The following is a 22,282-nucleotide window of genomic DNA, read 5'->3' on the forward strand; positions in this document are numbered from 1 at the left end:
GATGGGAAACAGCTGTCTGTAGTAATTCAGTCCTGTTAACTGCCAATAACATTATAGTCCATATTCCAAGAGTGTGGAAATGATGAGTGAACAGATTTATGCATAATTGGGAACACCTCAAAATATTCGTGCAATACAGAAAAATTTGGAGTAGGAATTAAAGTTCAGGGAGGAGAAATAAAAATTCTGAGGGCTTTTAATTCTGCCAGAGGCAGCAAAAGACGTGAAAGAGCAGTTGAATGAAATGGACATTATCCTGTAACGAGGATATAAGATAAACATCAACCAAAGCGAAAGAAGGATAATGGAATGTAGTCGAGCTAAATCAGGTGATTCCAAGGGAGTCAGATTAGGAAACGAAACACTTAAAGTAATAGAGAGTTCTGCTACTTGGGCAGCAAAATAACTGTGATGGGCGAGTAGAGAGGATATAGAATGTAGACTGGCAATGGCAAGAAAACCATTTCTGAAGAACAGAAATTTGTGAAGATTGAACATAGAGTTCTGTGTAAGGAAGCTTTTTCCAAAGGTATTTGTATGGAGTGTAGCTAGGCTTGGAAGTGAAACGTGGATGATAAAAGTTTAGATAAGAAGAGAATAGAAGCTTTCGGAATGTGGGAAGTACTGAACAGAAGTTGGGAGACAATAAAATAGAGGCACAGCTTGACCAAAGGAAGAGATCGATTGATAGGACACATTCTGAGACATCAAAGGATCACCTGTTTAGTATTGGAGGGAAGTTTGTGTGGTAAAAATCGTAGAGGGAGACCAAGATATGAATACAGTAAGCAGAATTAGAGAGATATAGACTGCTGTAGTTATTCAGAGATGAAGAGTCTTGCACAGGATGGAGTAGCATGGGGAGCTGCATCAAACCAGTCTTTGGTCTGAGAACTACCACAAAAATAACAACAACAACAACAACCATAACATGTGTAATTCATTAAATGAATGGTGTCTTCTTCTAATTAAACTACAAATAAGGTCTTCAGATCTGGATAACTTTCAACTTTGTTCACTGAAAATTTTCCATGACAGTTTTTACTGTCTCGAATTTTAGATTCATTAACAGTAATATTGATTGAAAAAGTACATGGGGAGATGAAATAAAATGAGTTTAGTACATGAGAGTCCAATTTAATTTTAAAATCCTCTATTTCCAGTCAGTTTCTGCAAAAAATAATTGAGGGTCACTGTTACCCTGGTGTAGTGTGACAGTTTCAGAGGTGGACACTACTAGGGTTATAAACAGTCATATTTTGTTGACTTGTAATTGCAGCTCAGCTTTGTTTGAAACATTCCATGTGATTGCATACACAAGCCTGAAATAACAATAATAAACAATGATAGTAATACTAATGATAAATAACAATGAACTATAATTAATTTGGTAACAGACCTATTTTATCATAAAATACGTAACACTAATCTGTCTACCGATGTATCGAGATGTTATTGCTTAACCTAAATCACTTACATAATTATGTCAGCCTTAGAAGCTTCAATTTGTCTACAATAAGTCATCTGCAGTGGTCAGTGCATTACCCAAAACTTCAAAATCATGTGTACACAAATTTCAATATCCATATAGACAAAATTTCTGGAAATGTTACACAATAGTATGAAACATGGCTCTTCTGATGGTGACTTTTCCATCTGTGTTATGAACTTTTGCAGTCACATATGGTCTACTAGCATAACATGTTTTGACCATTCATGTGGGGTGATTTACCATTTTTTCTTTGTTTATACATTGAAAAGCATCATAAGAAACAACTAAGCTTATAATGATATATGGCATTATTCTAGGGTGACTTATTTACAAAGTCTATTGACAGCAACAGCTTGTTATAATGGCAAAAATTAAGTCTGCATGCAATGTACTAGTTGATACAGCAGCAGTACATTGGCCAGTTCGATATTTTACAGATATAATACTGGCAGTCATTAATATTGTAGCTCAAAAATATTGCGACCTTACTCCAATGTACTGGGCTTTTATAGCAATGTGGTCTATGTATTTTATCAGGTTTTGAATGTACATAACCACTGTCATTCTGATATGCTGTCAAATAAAGTTAACAAGACAAAGATTCAACATTTCTAGTATCACATTCATGTATGCTCACCTATATGGTAAGTATTAGAACTGAATCATTTTTCACTCAGTGTGTTTCAATTTCTTGATTTTCTAGGCATTTCATGTATGTGACACATATTTGTGTCTCATTCTACATAAATTGTAATGCTTCTGATATGATGTGAACTAATTTTTGAAAATTTGTATTTGTTTAATATTGATCAATTTTCTTAAGAGGTATATAGTGCATGTATTGAAATTTAATATGTATAACACGTAGAAACAGTGGGATATAACATTACAGAAATTGTTTCTCTTTGTAAGTCGTTAGTGGAAGTGTAACAAGGCATAAGGCATAAGAATCACACTGTAGGACGCCACTGTTCACTAGGCCAATTGAAGGGACTGTCAGCAGTAATTGTCACATCAAGCTTAGCAGTCTCAGAGACTCCAGCTAAATTGACAAGTACTTTTTGCTTTTGTCATCTTGGGTAATAATGATCAGGCAGTTGTTAGTCTCAAGAGTAATGAAGGCTACCATTTGCTCAGCAATGTAGAGGAACGAAACCACAGCCTCCAGCTACAGGCAGATTTTTTGCCCATGGTTTTACGACAGAGTGATGGCAATATCCAGGAATTTAACTGCCACATATGTGTGAATGTATGTTTCCATCCTGTCTTTAAAACCATTCTAGGTTATCAAAAACATTAATTTCATTAATTTCACTACAGGTGTTTCAGTTGCTTGAAGCTGCATAACAATGGTTCATAGTTCCAGAAAGATCGTAAATACGTTTTGTTGAATATGGTTGACCTTCTACTTAAAAAAAAAGGTAAGTGGTGCTTTAACTATCGTCTTTATTCCTCAGTGCAAAAGCTGAGTTGAATGTTTCCATTCCGTAATGAACTTTTTTGCAAATGGAATTAGATGATGACAAGCAGTGAAAGGTAGTATATCTGCTGGAATCGACTCATTGAATGCCACACCGGGAAAAGTATTGCAAAGTAAGCGAGTTTATACATCATCACAGAACTGTGACCAGTAAAGTGTGTGAGAACTGTTTTAGTTCATTGCTTTTGACTTCCTTTCCGATTAATTAACTCTACCACATTAACTATAAATTTGCTGCTGGAACACACTAGTTTAATAGTGATTTTCTTGCAAAGGACATTGAATGTTTTCTTTCCTTTGTACTAATATTAATTGAGCAACTGCTTTGTTAAGACCATCGTCACTCAGGTCAGGAGTTGAAGGTCATGAGCTCATGTCTGCCTCCAGCTACAGGCAGATTTCTTGCCCATGGTTTTACGACAGAGTGATGGCAATATCCAGGAATTTAACTGCCACATATGTGTGAATGTATGTTTCCATCCTGTCAACAATTTTTTGCATATGAAAATGATGTTATTGAATTCAGTGCAGTACTATCGCAAGAGGATGACCTATTGCCAGAAACGGGAAGTTTATAATATTTTTTAGCCAAGCAGCCATAGAAGTCAAGGTAGTTGTTGTCTTGACAGCACACTTTTTTTCACAGAATCGTGACTGCCACAATCCAGCAGCAGTGTTATAAACTATCGATCACTCTGTTACTTACTGATGTAACCATCCAGTAGGTGGATGTCTTAGCTATTTCAATTATTAATTCGGCAACTTCCCCACTTATCTGAAGCTAGTCATGCGTCTCCATTCATTCAGTTCAACTTTTCAATCAGTTGGTGTGATGTGTGTGAATTGTTGGACAGCAGTTGGTTTAGTGACATATTGCATCTCTTGTTGATTTTTTTATTGTGTGTGTTGTAAAGTATGAAGCTAGTGTGAATGAGGCATGACTCATGGAGATTTTTGCCACCTTTTTGTACTTCATTGCTGTGGATGTGACTCAGCTTTTGCAAAAAGGAATATACAACGTTGTTTTAGTGGACAATTCCCAAGGACGCTACTGTTGCTGAGACTACTGTCTAGTAAATTGAGAATCAATGAGGATAGCATTAAAGCCATCATTAATGAAGATACAAATGATCAGAAGATATGTTCCCACTTTGGCTTCAAAAACAGATTGATGGCTGAAAGGCAACATGGACAGAAAGTGCTAGAGATATCAGTGAGATATGTGGTGGAATTCCAACTTTTCTGCAAAGTCTCATCACAGAGATTAGGCATAAATCCCCCCAGTGCGGAAACGATGAAGAGATGGTATTCAGAAGCCTTCCTAAGTCATAAAAGATTAACCTGCAAGCATGTCACAATGACTACATCGATTGCATTTTTAGCCAGCAAAGAGATAATTTACAGGGAATTCTTATCTTACAGACAAATTGTCAATATTGAAACCTATCAGTGGTTGACACGTCACACCCACTGTGTTTGGTTAGAACTACACAGGAATGAGAACTGGGTGGTGACTGCTATCAAAAAATACTCCACGCTGCAATTTGTGGGTGCAGTTCCTCGGCTAAACTTTCCACAGCACTTGCTGGATCTGCCATCTGCCTCATAATTACTTCAGTCGTTTACAAAATGAGATGTCAGTGTCTGTTTCTAGTTAATAGTTACCCAAAGTGTGTTTTGACCAACGAAGATAACTTTGAAGGTGCACCAAGGTACACTGCTGGTCGCTGAACTTGAAACACCATGAAGGTGAAATGCGATAGGCGTCAGACTGACATGGAGTTTACTATTTGCCTGGATTTGCAAATAATTGTCACACAAAGAAGGAAGCAATAAGGCAATCTACATTCTGTGTGTAAGGAAAGATTACACAGTGAATTTCTCATTGAGAAACAGCATTTGAATGTTGTTTGTTTGTGAGAAGATTGTGTTATGCCATATGCAAAAAGGATAAATGTCTAACAGCGTGTGTCAGATATCAATAGTGGCAAAATCGTGACCTATTGAGAGTGGGACTTATCATTCCATGATATTACTACTCATGTTGGTCGAGATGCCACTACTGTCATGCCAAATCTGAAAGGTGCCATACAACTTATGCCCAAGGCGACAGACTTATTGTTCGCTAGACTACTCCGGATCATACAACATAAATACATACCACGAGTAAAAATGGGCTTATATGCAGGACAAGTACGCAAATGGACAGTGCAATGGCGTCTACAGCTCCACAGACTGTCAGCAGGGCAATCGTTGCTGCAGCTTCCCTTGATATGGCACCAAACACAGTGAGCCCAACGACAACACTGGACATAGTAGTGGCACCACATCATTTTTCCAGACCAGTCCCAATTCTCCATACAGGATCACGTTGGGTGGTCAGTGTATGGAGGCTCCAAGGAGAAAGAATACAGCCAGCTAGCATTTGTCATCGTCACATTGGCCCCCACCTGGCATGATGGTATAACACCCCATTGAGTACACAACACGACCACCTTTGGTACATTTAGTTAGAAGAAATGGGAAGAATATGGGGAGTGAGGCAAAATTTGATAACCCAAAGAAGCAGCTTGTGTAACTGTGTCCTGCACAGAATAAGCTGGGGCTTTGTGCTGGTGTAGAAATATCTTATCTTCTCCCAATTCAATGATGGTTTGGATCTGTTGGGAACCCATGCTTTCACTGCTTATCTTGCTCTTTTGTCTGGATGTCATAGTGACAGAACTACTACTCATCTATGGCGATTAAGTGTCTAAAGAAGTAATCTGGATAGACCTGAGACATCTGCAATGTTGCTGCTTCGGTTCAGAGAGCATTTTGAATGGGTATGAGCAGCTGTGAGGCTGTGTATGTTTTGTTCCAGGCTGCATTGTTGCCAGAGTTCTGAATGTCATCGATGACATGATGAAGAAACATTCCCAAATTTCCCCTTCCATCTTCCCCACTCATATGATACCAGTTGCCCTGTGCATAAGACAGAGGTATATTCAGAAAATTGTGGGACCCATCTCAGTTTTTCTAAGTAAGTAAGAAGTAAGTTTTCTTGTCCTAAGCATAAAACTCAAGAAGGCACATGTATGCCACTTGTACTACTGGGTTTATCCTAGCCCTATAACATCAGAATCAAGAATGGCAGACTTAAGGATACAAGGTTATCTATATAGTTGCCAGTTCACTTGTACTAAGTATAGAATCCAAGATGACTGACTCCCTGTGACATCAGAATCCAAAAAGGCAACCCTGAGCATACTGGGCCACCCCACATGGTTGTCAGCTCCCTTGTCCTAAGTTTAAAACGGCGGAATATTTTAAAAATCCACCTTTTCAAAGTTTAAAGTGGTGAGGCATTTCAAATTCAGTTGCCCTAAACAAGTTCAACAAAGCTTTAAATAATGGGAAACTGTATATTTCATAGGTGCAACCTATATAGTTGTCAGTCACTGCCCCTTTTGTGTATAGTAGGACAGGAATGGAAGAGGCATGCAGTTCTGTTTTATTAGTTTAAACATATACTACTCACAACAGTCTGCTCATAGAACTTACAAGAACCCTACCCACTCATCCCTTTACCACGGAGGTCATGAAAGTCACAATGTGATGTGTAGGCTCCTGTGCCCATCTTATGGTTCCCAGCCTCTCTGATCCATCAGCTGGTAGAGTGTGCACCACACATCGCCATGTCAACCATTGAACTGAAAATGGTTTGTCGATGATGATGAGTTATGGTGGAGGGCGCAAAATGATTTGTGTCGGTGCAGTATGATGATCTCCTCCAACAAAGACACCTACTCAGCATCATTGATCCTGCACACTGCTTTCAACCTGTGTGATATGTGCCTGGGCAGGTCAAAGCCACATAATGTAGTTTCCAAAGCAGGCAGATTCCTATGTCTATTGTACACTAAGGGTAGTGCATCCCACCATAGCCAGCTACATGACTTCAAGCTTAACTCTTTTAGAACTGTATCACATCCTATTATGCTGCATGAGGACGCAACCTTAATGGGTTGCGTGCCATTGGACATTTGTAATCTCATCAGGTCGACATCACAGCAGTTGCTGTGTCACCTCTAGATGCTATAACACTCACTAGAGGAACATATGAAGCTCTTTTGAAGCCTGAACTTCCATCTCTGTTAAAAAATAAAAATAAAAAACAAGCTTTTAGCTAGGAACTCTCCATGCAATCACAAATCTGGTCTGATGTTGTACCTTTCGTTCATGTGGAATCAGCACAAAATGTTATCGAACATGGTATCTTTGGAAATGCTATAAGTTGTGTTCCAAATTTCCACAGTTGAGTGACATTAGAGATATAGACCTATAGTTCTGTGTATCTACTCGATGACAGTTCTTGAACATGGGACCAAGTGCATAATAGCATGTTACTACACAATGCAATGTTCATTCTGCGTTGCAGTATTTTCCAATAACAGCCCTATTTTGCAAAGACAGTGACTGATGCCCATGTAAATGTGAAAGGTTTTTGTGATTGTATTTCCGAACTTCATCGAAATGGGGTCTCCCAGCCCACAATGCCGTACACTCATTTCCATTTTTCAACAGTATATGGGATTTCTGTTTGTTGAACTTACATGACAAGTGCATACAAAAAACTTTCAGCACTGTTTGACAAGCATACAGGATCTAAATTTCATCTCTCTTTTTGGACATGGTGATGCAAAAAGTTGCATTTCGGTTTCTGTTGTCTCACTGTTAGGTGTGCTTTGTGAAATTAAAGACTGATTCTTTGCTGCTTACAACTAGCGCTTGGCGGTGTACTTTTCGAATCTCTGAAAGTCTCGAGAATGGTACTGTCTCCTGACGTTGAACATCAGGAGGATCTGTGAGCCACAGAGCTCAATGACACCATAAAGGAAATGAGCTTAGGTATGTTAATTATAGACCTCATAAGAGTAGACCTCTTGTACTACCTCGCATAGGACAATGGAAGCACTGAAGTGGAAATGTGGTGTTAGTGATTTCCATCATTTGATTATGGATAGCCGCGCGGAATTAGCCGTGTGGTCTAGGGCGCTGAAGTCATGGACTGTGCGGCTGGTCCCAGCAGAGGTTCGAGTCCTCCCTTGGTCATGGGTGTGTGTGTGTGTGTTTGTCCTTAGGATAATTTAGGTTAAGTAGTGTGTAAGCTTAGGGACTGATGACCTTAGCAGCTAAGTCCCATAAGATTTTACACACATTTGAATTTGAACATTTGATTATGGATAAAGCTTTTCAAGAGTCTGAATCACTTTGTACCCAACATAAACCAGTCGCTGAATTTCTCCACATAATCGTATTTCTAAGATCACAGTTTTTAGTGTGGAATTCTTTTGCCTACAAGTGCTGAAAATAGCTCTAGACGTGATGGACCATCCCTTTTAATTCGTGAAAGGGTTGTTTGGCTATATACTATATGAAGGATGACAAGTGTTAGAGGTTTGCATTGGAAGATAAATGATAGTGCAGTACACCCATTCAGTAGTGAAACAGATGTGCAATGAGTTAACAGTCAGACATAGACATCATACAGGATAAAATGAAATTTTCACTCAACAGCGGAGTGTGTGCTGATATGAAACTTCCTGGCAGCTTAAAACTGTGTGCCCGCATTTCGTGGTCGTGCGGTAGCGTTCTCGCTTCCCACGCCCGGGTTCCTGGGTTCGATTCCCGGTGGGGTCAGGGATTTTCTCTGCCTCGTGATGGCTGGGTGTTGTGTGCCGTCCTTAGGTTAGTTAGGTTTAAGTAGTTCTAAGTTCTAGGGGACTGATCACCATAGATGTTAAGTCCCATAGTTCTCAGAGCCATCTCAACCATTTTTTGAAAACTGTGTGCTGGACCGAGACTCGAACTCGGGACCATTGCCTTTTACGGGCAGAGCGATAGAGCACTTGCCCACGAAAGGCAAAGATCCCGAGTTCGAGTCTCGGTCCGGCACAAATTTTTAATCAGCAAGGAAGTTTCATCATACAGGATTTGTAAATCATTTCTGATAAATACAGATGCTACTTGTATTGGTCTGATGTGTATGCACCTGTAAGCATATATAAGTATCGAATCTTTCCACAGGGTTTCTAAATCTGTTCTGACGAATGGCTGGAGTGCTTTCTTCAATAAGGGCGTTTGTGTGGAAACTCTTGCTAGGCAAGTTTGTGGATGGTCATAATGGGGGCTGCATAGGTTCGCCATCAGATTAAACAATCATGCAAAGCAGTACTAAAAGTGGATTTTTCCAGTTTTCCTGAAGTAGATTTACACAACTCTCATAAATTGTTGCTGCAGAGCAGATTTCAAATAGCATTCCAGCGTAGACAAACCTGATGTCTTGGACATCAATATGTGTGCTTCTCAAACCACTGTAGCATTATTGCAGCCTTATGCTATGGAAACTTATAAGGACACTTGTGTGCAAAGTCAAAGACCAGTCAAGTTTGTGAGTGTCAAGGGATAAATGGTGAAATGGCTGTGCATGTGGAGTTGAGGAAACTCTGCAAGTCTTCTAGTTTGTGGGACATTGAAAGATGTTTGAATGTAGTTAGACTTTTATATATTTCCGATAATCGCCAAGCCTAGTGTTACTCAAGGCAATGAGGTCTTTGATTTTACAAAGGCTACTCTGGGATATTTCAGACGAAGTTTGGATTTTGAAAATGTTATGTAAGCTGGGAATACAGTGGGAAACTGAGTAATTCATGTGTTGATAGAAACCTTTTAAACTACATGTGACTTGCTTTGGATGATTCTGTTGAGGAATTAATAAATGCAGTGGTCAGATGATGCTAACTTACGCCATGACACCGTGGTGACTACGTGACACATCATGCCACACATCTACATGTTACAGTGAAACTGTAACAGTATACTCCATGTTTCAATAGAATTGCCACGTGTTATGGGAAAAAATTCCTCTATGCAGCGAAATTGTAACAAAACACTGCATTTACAGCAAAAATTGTAACAAAATACTATATGTTGCAACACATTTGTATTAAAATGCTCTATGTTACAGCAAAAGTTGTAACAAAATGTCCCATGTTACAGTAAAATTTTAAGAAAATGCTCCTTGTTACAGCAAAAATCGTACACCAGTATATTAAACCAAAAATTTGCTCAATGCATACAAGCAGTAGATTTTTGTGAGAGCTGTAGGTCAGACCACAGATCAATAAAACAGGTCAGTACAAGTTCTATTTCACTCCTTTACCAATCATGTTGATATGGAATTTTTGATAGATGCAATGTCATAGATTTCACGTGTGTTCATTGCTGTTGGTGAAGACTTCTTAGCACCAACACAGGCATATTCTACTAGGTTTTCCATGACTTTATGTGATGTAACAGCTGTGGGATCTATTTAAGCTCACAGACTTTCCATAGCTACTGCAGTCTGTATGCTTGTAAGATTTATGATGTCCTAGAGTTCTTCCATGACACTGCATTGGAAGTAGATCACTTGTACTAAATATAGAATCCAAATTAGATATGTGTAGAAATTCAAGATGGCTATACAAGGTGGCAAACCTTAGCACAGCCATATGAAGTCACAATCCAAGATGGCAATCCAGGACATCATCAATGATGCCAGAATACAAGATGGTGATCTAAGATGACTTACCTAGGACACAGGTGTAGCCTGCTATGTGTTCTGTGGTTATACAAGTATTTTTAATTCTTGTAAAGGGTAAAGATTTTGTTTATTTGAAGAGATGGGAGTGCTGTTCTTTTCATGCAGACAAATTTCTGCTTGTGTTGTGTGTATACCTCTCCTTCATCATATGCTGTTTACCAGAATATTATTTTACTAGGTTAAAAGCATTTTATCGCAATAAACTCAGTATCAATGAATAGTTTTGACATACTAGATGTTTAAACATATTATTTTCATTCATCATCTGTGTCTTTAAATAATAGACTGCAAAGTCCAATAACAACTGAAAAATGTATGAACTTCTGTGTGTCATTTTCTGACACTACAACAGCTGAACTTCTACCTCTCATGGGAAATATGTAATATGGAATGAGGCATAATGCAATGTATAAAAATATTATTTATTATTATATGTATTTTGGTAGAACTTTTATATATTGTTAATAAATTTTGTGCTTTGTTAAGTGTCCACTACACGTGTTGGGAAATTACATGGCTTGGCACTTGGGGTCTTAAAAATTATTTTACTCTGGAGCATTTTATTAATTGTTGAGTTTTATCACATGTATTCCATGTTGTTGTTATTATTAGTTGACCATATATGTCAAGTGAAAATTTGTGTTTCATGTTGTACTGAAGAAAATTCAACATTATACATTTTGGAACATTATGTTTTCTCTTGCTTCTTTTACAATAATTTTGTTTATATTTTACAGTTTACATACTGTTTCTCTTCTTAGGTATTAAATATTTTCAAGTCATAACATTTTATTTTATGTTCTTAAAGACAGCTGAAATATTCTTTCAAATAACAGTTTTTGTTACATCTGCATTGATCATAACAAAAATGAAGAAAGTAAAACTTAATTATCTGTTCTAGTTTTCCTGTGCTTAGAAATCGTCAAGTCAGTGCAACACACATAACCATTTTTCTCATATTCTAAGCACATCACAATCTGAACGGATTGGGAACTGCAAATAAATTTCTCACAGTTGTTACGAATCATTTTTATTTCATTCTTTTGTGTAGATTTCTTGGACTCAAATACCATCTTTGTCTTTGTTGGTGGGCTGGTGATTCGCAGTTGTACTGTGTCCTTTAGGTTGGAAGTTGTATCCAAAGGAAAGAAGATCACTTTTTGCTCCCTTTTGAAAGCACATTCTATTGAGTAGTCTTCTGTCGATGTAAGGATACATGAGCTGTCGTCCTAAATGCAACAGAAACCGCCTCCTCTTGTGATTTGAAGACAGGCTTTATGGCTGATGATACAATCATATAATCATTGTAGCAATACCAGGAATTAAGTCATATTGGAGTTATGTTTTACATTGTAGGTGTGCAAAAGCTGATTAGTTGTGTCAACAATTCCCTTTGCATCACAAATTTTTTATGAGTGAAGAGAGCAGGCAAGTATAATTGCTGATGATTTCTTTGGTACATATGATACTAGTGATAAGGAGTCAGAAAACACAAAAACAGATTAATTTGCTTCTGTTGAACGATGTGGCTGTATCTCCTTAGGAATTTCAATCTTATTTTTCCTTGAAGTTCCAACGTATGTATTTTTCGTTGCCTGTATTTCCCTCACTAATGGTATTGTACTGAAAGCATTGTCAGCTACATTATTGAAACACTTATTTAACCATTTTGTAGTTGGATCTTCTATAACTCTGCAACCCTGATTTACCTCTCTTTTGGTCACGCTGTTTTTCCAAGAAAATTATCTGTTCAGTGGTAATGCATTTCTAGAATCGCAAGCCTGCCATATCTTTTTACCATATTTAGCAGGCTTGCTTTTCTTACATCATCGAAATGGACATTTCCTTCTAACGCAACAAGCTCTTTATCAGCAATTACGTCAAAGCCTGAACTGTGCGATGAAGATAGCCATGAAATGAGCATTTCCCAAATGTCTCTAAATACAGCCAATTTATCTTGAATGCTACAATCTGCTCTTGTTGCCCTATTATCAAATATGAGGAAACATGTGATAGCTTGAAATGTTTTAGGCACATTATTGCCCTAAAAATAGACCTACCATTGTTCATGCAAGTCCTCCCAACCTGACCTGTAAGATCCATAAGATATAAGCAAACCAATGTAGGGCTCTAATTCTTCCACATGTAGTTTATATCGTTTCTTAGGTGTAATATTAGGATAACCTTTATTCCATTTGTTGTACACTTGCCTAGCCTCTCTATTTGTGTTTGTGCTGTCCTCATTTCATTATCATTCATGAAAGTAGCGAGACTGGACTGAGCAAAGGTTGGAAATTTGTATGGGCGCTGATAACTGCACAGTTGAGCGCCCCACAAACCAAACATCATCATCATCATCATCATCATCTCTATTAGTTTCCCTTATTTATGAGATAATTAGGAACTTTAGGGCCTATTTCATTGAACTGGTGGTGGTGGGGGGGGGGTGCTTTAGCAGCTGGTTTATCCTGAATTGTATTATGAGATGGAGCTTGGCCCTTACTTGGAGGCTGGCTATTTGTAGCAGATCATTTCATTTCTTCCAGTGTAATAACCTTCCATAGCGTTTCATTGCCTATTATCACATCATCACCATGAATGACATCATCTACATTATCTTCAAGTCTTTATCATCATTCAGGAGAAAAATACTTTCATTAATGACATCAACCTTATACAACATCTGAAGAAGAATCTCATTGGCCTCTTCACTGTGAACAAGTTTTCTGTCAACCCTAAGCAAAAAATTAATCCTACCTTTAAATTGTAATTTTTCTGACAATCCTCTCAGTTTTTATAATTTATGGGTTACTGAACTTGTAATGAACTAATATTTCATTCTTTTTATGAATTATGTTACACATGTATGAAAAAATGTAAGATTTGAACACAGATACTGAGCTTACCTATTGCAGTCAGCCATCGCTTGCATCCCTCAAATCAACAGTATGGTCTGTAGCTCAACAAATGAGTAATCTTTGTTGTTAATAATTTTTTCCAACCTTAGTCATTTGCTGCCAACATTGAACTGATCAAACCAGGTATGTTTTTAGAAAACATCAAGTGTCTACTTCTGTTCATTCTTAAGTTATCATAAATTAAAGAAATAGTTAATTAATGGTATTTTTGTACAGTGGTCCTTCAGATCACAGCTAGGAAAGAGGCTTCAGGGACCATGAGCACTGCAGGACCAGTAAGTAGTGAACCACGAAAAATATAAATGATATGGGATCCCAAAAGACCCCACGTGCCCAGTGGAGAGTTAAGTATGAAAAATTAATCACTGTCGTTAAAATGTTGTCACTCTCTTTTTCTAAATCAACTCCATTCATCATGCTGCAATATTTTCCAGATAGCTGTTTTATATGCTTTAAATTCTGTTTATATTGCTTTCAAACCAAGTGGAGCTCTAATAGACATCGGTGGCCATCTCTAAACTCCTCTTACATAGAATTACTGTTTGTAGTAGTCGTACTAGCAGATTTAGGTATAAGAGATATACATGCACTTACACACTTATCTAACACCTTGTGCTCCTCATGTTCGAGGATATACCTGATAATATCATTGAACAGGGCTTTAACATATGCTCGCTATTGATTGACTGTATCCACAGCCATCCATATTACTGCATAAAGGCTGCATAGGTTCACAACACTCGGAGACATTTAAATGAAAGTACTGTACTGGAGTCTGTGACGTTAACTTCAATACATCACCCAACATCTCGACAATTGATGCACTGAGACTGTTAAAGATGTCAGTGTCTTGAGAGAATCGGTCACAGTCGGCTCTCATGCAGTCTTTGATGTGTTTCAGCTTGCTGCACAATTGAGCCCAATCTATGTCAGTAAACTTCATAGTTGTACCTCACCAGACATTCTCTCCTAAAATAACTTCAGTGTCTATGTCATGTTGTAAACCAAAATTAACACATTTCAATCTGTTGGCAGGTTATAAAACGGCTTAGCTACTGCTCATCAGGTGGTGCAGAAATTGAATACAGTGGAAACTCGAACTCTGGAAAAGTTCTGCATGCTGACTCCATTTGCACTCCAATGCGTCAGGAGCCAAATCATGGAGTGTGCTCCTCTAGCGATGACATAAACCTGGTTGCGTGAAAGACAGATGGCAGACTGAGATTCGTTGGAAGAATCCTCAGGAAATGTAATCTGTCAATAAAGGAGGCAGCTTACAAAATCCTTGTTCGACCAATAATTGAATATTACTTGTCAGTAGTGGATCTGTGCCAGACAGGATTGATCGAGGAAATAAGATCCAAAGGAGAGCAGCGCATTTGCTTACAGATTCATTTAGTAAGCACAGAAGAACCATGGAGATGATCAACCAACTACAGTAGCAGATACTGGAACAGAGGCATTCTGCATCATGGTTTGGTTTACTGTTACAGTTCTGAGAGTGCAGCAGGTGTACTGGGTGAGTCAAAACGGACCTTGCGGCTTTGGAATGATTGAAAAATTTACTAGGATAAATTACAAAATATGTAATGTGACATTTTGTAACAAACAACCTCAAATTTGATTCACATAGTACATCAGTACGCCATTCCGCCACCAGAAGCGGCAGTGTAGTGTACAGTTAAAATGGCTAATTTCACTGGTGCAGACTGTGCTTGCTGTGTGTTTTGGTTTCATGGTATGAAATCTGCAACAACTGTTCGGTGTAAATTTCGCACCGTTTACGCAACACAAGAACTTTGTTGAGATGGGTTATTCACTGCGACATGATAAATCACCAGGTCGCTACATGTTGATCGTTGTGTTAAATAGGTTTGCCAGTAGTCCACAAAACTCAATGTGCCGAGCGTCCTGGGAGACTGGTATTCCACAAAAGATTGCTTGGCGAGTACTGTATAATATTCACACTTGAAACCATAAAGATACACAATGGTACAGCACGTCAGTTATGCAGGTAAGGTTGCTCATGGGAAATTCTTTGTGGAAATGTTGTGTTGGATACAGGATGACGAGACATTTCTGCGCACGATAATCTTCAATGATGAGTCAAACACTTCATATCAGTGGGAATGGTGAACACCCACAACTGTAGAACATGGGGCACCAAAAATCCACATACAATCCTGGAACACATTCGTGGCAGCCCCAAAGTTAATGTATTTTGCGCCCTTGGCAAAACTGAAAGTGTACAGCTCTTTCTTCTTCATGGAAAAAAAACTATCACTGGTATTGTTGTATAGATATGCTTGAAAACTTTTTAATTCAACAGGTCGGTGAAGATGAGCGAGATGGGATGGTTTACTACCAGAAAGATGGTGCACCACCTCATTTCCTCACAGAAGTTCGAGGTTTCCTCAATAATCGCTTCCCATGTTGGTGGACTGGCCGTGAAGGGCCAGTCGCTTGGCCACCTCACTCCCCACACTTGACACCAATGGATTTCTTTCTCTGGGGTTTCATTAAAGACCATGTGTATCTTTTTCCTCTACCAAACAATTTAGCTGAGTTGAAATTCTATTCTACTCTGCAGTTGCACAAGTCACGCCTGATTTGCTACAACGAGTGTGGGAAGGAATTGATTACCAGTGAGATGTTTGCCACATTTCAAATGTTTTTCACATCAAAGAGTAATGACGCTTGGCGCTTTATTTGAGACTTAAGGGTGTTTGCCACAAAATGACATATTTACATATTATGTAAGTCATCTCAATAAATGTCTATATAATTCCAAAGTTTTAAAGTCTTCTTTATCTCACCTGGTATTGCTTCCTTCTACATATACAATAGGATAGGACAGTGAATATAAAACTAGAGAGATTTAAGCCCACATGGAGGCTTACCAGGAACCATTCTTCCAATGAACCGTTCACTGATTGAACAGGAAAGGGGGGAAGTGACAGTGGCACATGAAATAACCTCCATCGCACAACGCAAGGTGGCTTGCGGAGTGTATATATATATATATATATATATATATATATATATATATATATCTGCCTTTTCAGGGGTGCAGTGGTTCCTACCTTCCTCCTGATGGATGATAACGCACGGCCACACCGAGCTGCCATCGTGGAGGAATAGCTTGAAATAGAAGATATCAAATGAATGGAGTGGGCTGCCTGTTCGCCAGGTCTAAATCCCATCGAGCACGTCTGGGATGCTCTCTGTCAAAGTATTGCTGCACGTCTTCGCACCCCTAGGGCACTTCAGGAGCTCCGACAGGCACTGCTGCAAGAATGGGAGGCTATAATCCAGCAGCTGCTCGACCACCTGATCCAGAGTATGTCAACTCGTCGTGCGGCTTGTGTACCCAAATTGATGTCATGGTACACGCGCAGGAAACAGTGGCGTTTTGTAGCACATGTGTTTCGGAACGATTTTCTCAACTTATCACCAATACCATGGACTTACAGATCTGTGTCGTGTGTGTTCCCTGTGTGCCTATGCTATTAGCGCCAGTTTTGTGTAGTGCCACGTTGTGTGGCACCACATTCTGCAATTATCCTTAATTTATGAGCATCAGTGTAAATATAGATGCAGATGTAGACATAGAGTGTTACAGTATCTAAGAAGCAGTGCAGCAACTGTGGTCGTTTCGGTATGGTTCAGTTATAAACATCTGAGGGTGTGTGGCCCATAATGGTTGTGAACTCATGCAACACAGTAGAACGTCACCCAGTTCTAAAATTAGAGCTGGGTTAAGTGTGAAATCATGTAGCTAGCTGTGGTGGTACACACTACCTGTAGCATACAAGAGGTGTAGAAACCTGCCTGCATTCCAAACTGCATCAAATGACATCGGCCCGTCCAGGCACATTATCACACAGGGTGAAAGCAGTGTGTTGGACTACTGACACCAAACAGATGTCTGTGGAGGGGGAGAATGCCCAGCATCCCTGACACACATCCTTTGCAATTTAGCTATCAGTGTACTGAGGTGAGGTGCAGTGCACGCTTTTCTGGATGATGGGTCAGAGCAGCAGAAGCTGTCAGTTGGACACAGTGGCCTACACATCAAGACTTGACTCTTGCGACATGTGCGCTGTGGGGCAGGTAGGGTTCATGCAAATTCTGTGAGCAGGCAATGCAAGTGGAATGTTTCTAAACAAACAAAATACATCTGCATACCTCCCTCATCCTTATCATACTATACATGACAGTAGCAAGTGTATGACAACCATACAGGTTGCGCTATGAATTGGTAATTCACTGCACATCTTGTTTTCTGCCCCACCCAGCCATCCACATTAGTGCTCTTCCCGCACTAGTGCTTGTATTGGGGGCACAATTGGCGACGTTTGTGGCGCAACTGGCATAACTCAGTGCAGTACGAGACAGGAACAAGGAGTCTTCGGCTGCCCAGCAACCTAGTCTACCAGCAGACCCAGAAAAAGGGCACTGTGACTGTGGCTGAGAAACTTTGGTTTCTTCAGTAATGGTTATTTCCAGTATGACATGGTACCATACACAAAAAACTTTTGTTCCTACCATACACCAATTTCTATTAACAGAACTTGCTCATTGACGATGGAAAGTTGCCAACATTGTCGATGTGTAAGCAAGCATAGATTTTGAATGGTGGAGCAAATACAGACTATCAGTGGCTTAAAACCTGCCATATTAGAGGATATACAGATTGTCCATAGATTACCAAACACATTTAATTGCTATGTATGAGTGACATGATGAATAGTCTACTAGTAGGTAGCTGTTCAATAATTTGTACAATATTTCTCGAACCATTCGTTACAGAATACTAGTTCAGTGTTGGCAACATGTAGAGTATACTAAGCTCACTCAATAGACATTATTTAAGGCCCAGCAGCTGACACACACACACACACACACACACACACACACACACACACACGCACACACAGAGTCATTTTTTGATGATACACACATAAAAAGTTTTTCATCAGCCTGGTTCTCGGAACTCCTGAAGATAGACGTTGACTGTGGATATTTTATCACAGACACAGTCCCTTTGAATTTTCAGAGATGTCACTAAACCCGCCCAAAGATGTAAACAACCATGCATGAGCAGCGCCTAGGAGATGGAGGGTGTCTGTCAGCCGATCAGTTCCTGTCATTCCACCAGGAAGGTGGTACACGCCTTGTCTGTAGTTCAACCATGCCTAAATGGTCAATACTGCGGTTCGATCCATCAGCATTATTACTTTCTGCCAGGAAAGGCTCTCAACAAGGGAAGTGTCCAGGCATCTTGAAGTGAAGCAAAACGATATTGTTCGGACATCGAGGAGATACAGAGAGACTGGAACTGTCAGAGACGTGCCTCGCTCTGGCCGCAAAACGGTGACTACTGCAGTGGATGACCGCTACCTACGGATTATGGCTCGGAGGAATCCTCACAGCAACGCCACCGTGTTGAATAATACTTTTCGTGCAGCCTCAAGATGTCGTGTTACGACTCAAACTGTGCTCAATAGGCTGCATGATGCGCAACTTCACTCCTGACGTCCATGGCGAGGTCCATCTTTGCAACCACGACAGAATGCAGTGCGGTACAGATGAGCCCAACAACACACCGAATGGACCACTCAGGATTGGAATCATGTACTCTTCACCAATTAGGTTGCATATGCCTTCAACCAGACAATCGCCGGAGACGTGTTAGGAGGAAACCCGCTCAGGTCGAAAGCCTTAGACACACTGTCCAGCGAGTGCAGCAAGGTGGAGGTTCACTGATTTTTTCGGGTGGCATTGTGTGGAGACGACGTACGCTGCTGGTGGTCATGGCAGGCTTCATAACGGCTGTACAATGAATGCCATCCTCCGACCGATATTTCAACCATATCGGCAGCATGTTGGCCTGACATTCATCTTCATGGACGACAATTCGCGCCCTCATCGAGCCCATCTTGTGAATGACGTCCTTAAGGTTAATGACATCGCTCGACTGGAGTGGCTGACGTGTTCTCCAGACATGAACTCTATCGAACATGCCTGGGATAGTTTGTAAAAGGGCTGTTTGTGGACTATGTGACTCACCAACCACTCTGATGGATCTCGCCGAATCGCCGTTGAGGAGTGAGACAATCTGGACCAGCAGTGCCTTGATAAACTTGTGTATAGTATGTCATGATGAATACAGGCATGCATCAATGCAAGAGGACGTGCTACTGGGTATTAGAGGTACTGGTGTGTACAGCAATCTGGACCACCATCTCTATGGTCTCGCTGTGTGGTGGTACAACATGCAATGTGTGGTTTTCATGAGCAATAAAAAGGGCAGAAATGATGTTTATGTTGATCTCTATTCCAATTTTCTGTACAGGTTCTGGAACTCTCAGAACCGAAGTGATGAAAAACTTTTTTTGATGCATGTACAATAATATTTAATATACAATAATATTTAATATACAATAATATTTAATATACAATAATATTTAATAATATATTTAAGATATTTATTATATGATTATGTCATGATTCTTATGGTTGAAAAGGAATAAGACGTGGTATATCACAGTTCTGTAAAAGATATGCCAAAGCAAATAATAAATATGTGAAAGATTATGAAGTAAAAAAAAACTCAGAATATGTAGCATATTTAGATGCAAACAATTGATATAGTTATGGTATGAGTCAGTATTTATCACTTCGAGTATTGAGTGGAATGAACCAGGATCCTTTGATTGGCCTGAAAGCCTGAGTGAAAAGCAAGGTTCTAGAAAAATAAGTGATATTTCTGACAATTCCCGAGTTGTTAACATTTTATAAGTTGATTTGAAGTATCCAAAAGAACTATACAATTCACATAAAGATTTACAATTTGCTCCCAATAATAAAATTATACTAGGAACTTAAGGAATTATTTTAATGACTATTTTGAATAACAAACATAATTATGTAGTTCACTATAGAAATCTTAAGTTAATGATTATTTTGAATAACAAACATAATTATGTAGTTCACTATAGAAATCTTAAACAGAGTCTGATATTAGGAATGAAAAAACAAAAATAAATAGAGTCTTAAAATTGAAATAGAGTGACTGGTTGAAAAAGTATATAGACTTAAACACAGAAATGAGGATGAAATCAAGAAGGATTTTGAAAAAGACTTTTGCAAATTGATGACTAATTCTATGTCTGGAAAATGATGGAAAATGTAAGAAACAGAGCGAATATGAAATTAGTTTCAGATGGAGATAGGTGTGATGAATTAATATCTCAAGCAAACTTTAAACAAAAAACTATATTTGATGAAAATCTGATTGCCATAATGTGTGTAAGACAACAATCACATTTAGTAATTCCATCTGCATTGGTATGAGTAAACTTGATTTATCAATAGAACTGATGTAGGTTTTCACTATAATGTAATGAAACGAAAACACAGAGAAAATAATAATTTGTGTTTATGCAGTGTACAAACTGACGATTCCTATGAGGACAGGAAATCAGTGATTGATTTCTTTGACACAAGTAACAGTCCAACAGATAATATTTACAGTATATCAGAAGTAAACAAGAACATTTTAGGAAAAATGAAAGACTAATTTAATGGAAAGATAATGGAAGAATTCTGTACTTTGAGATCAAAAATGCATGCTTGTTAAATTGGTGACAAGGAAGAGAAGAAATCTAAAGGACTTAAAATATGAGTTGTTAAAAATGTTATATGCTTAGAAGATTACAAAGTTCGTTTGTTTAACGATAGAGAACAGTATAAGAAGGTGAATTTGATTGGAAGTTAAAAACATGAAATCTACATACTTGTGGTAAACAAGAAGGTACTGAGTCCTCATGACAGTAAATGATATGATCTGTAAAATAAAACAGATACATTACCATATGGACATTATGCAGTCTGGGACTTAAAACATTGTAAAAAAGCTAATAAAATTTTTTCTGTATAAATGGAAACATTTCTGAAAAAGCTTAACAATACTAATTTGTTACAAAGATTAGTGATTTACAAGTAAATGCATCATATAATATTAATGGTTGTGAATGTTTACCTACCAGATAAGGGGAAAAATGTTTGGATCTTGATACTGAATTTAAAAATACAGTATTTTAGCTCATAGATATTTAAAAGTAATTAGTAACTGGAATCTGCAATTTGCTGAAGAAGAGAATATTAAAATGAGGTATAAGGGAATGAAGAAACTTAAAAGTAAGGATACAGAATTAAATGATTTGGAATTCACTCATTGAATTTTTTTTTAAATTCAGTTGTTACTATTAAATTTTATGGTCTTTAAATGGACAATACCATGGAGTGTAGTCAGTATATGGATAAAAAAGTATCAAACAAATGGGTATCATAACATATGTAAAGAATATGATAAAAAGTAAAACTACCTGTGTATGCAGTAGAACCCGAAATAAAACTTGTCTCAAAGTTTTATGGCTACTCAGGAAGAAAGAATTAGTAGAAATTTAGGTAAATAACACATACCAAAGAACAGTTAATTTTTTTAGTTTGATAACTTATCTTTATAGACTTTTATGAGCTGAATCCAAATCTGCCTTGGTTTTTTGTATCACCCATATTTTTCGAGCAATATCCTTTTTAATATATAGTATAAAAATCCTATGCTATATGGAAAATGGGGAAATTAATGAAATGCTTTGTTACAACATGAGCATGGTTTGTGTTTACAGTAAGCTACTTAAAACAATGATATATGTTAATGTAGGTTTCACTTGTCAGCTGGAATTAGTTTGTATTTT

General features: G+C 38.4%; 1 long non-coding RNA gene across 1 annotated transcript; it reads right to left on the reverse strand.

The window, feature by feature from the left end:
• Nucleotides 1-1,121: 1,121 nt before the first annotated feature.
• On the reverse strand, nt 1,122-21,371 carry LOC124711245. The gene is made up of 2 exons (XR_007005446.1): nt 21,320-21,371; nt 1,122-1,322 (listed from the first exon to the last, which is right to left on the reverse strand). It is a non-coding gene; the product is annotated as an uncharacterized LOC124711245 (long non-coding RNA).
• Between the last annotated feature and the right edge of the window lie 911 nt (nt 21,372-22,282).

This window comes from Schistocerca piceifrons, chromosome 8 (genome assembly GCF_021461385.2).
Source record: "Schistocerca piceifrons isolate TAMUIC-IGC-003096 chromosome 8, iqSchPice1.1, whole genome shotgun sequence".
Taxonomy (NCBI): Eukaryota; Metazoa; Arthropoda; class Insecta; order Orthoptera; family Acrididae; genus Schistocerca; species Schistocerca piceifrons.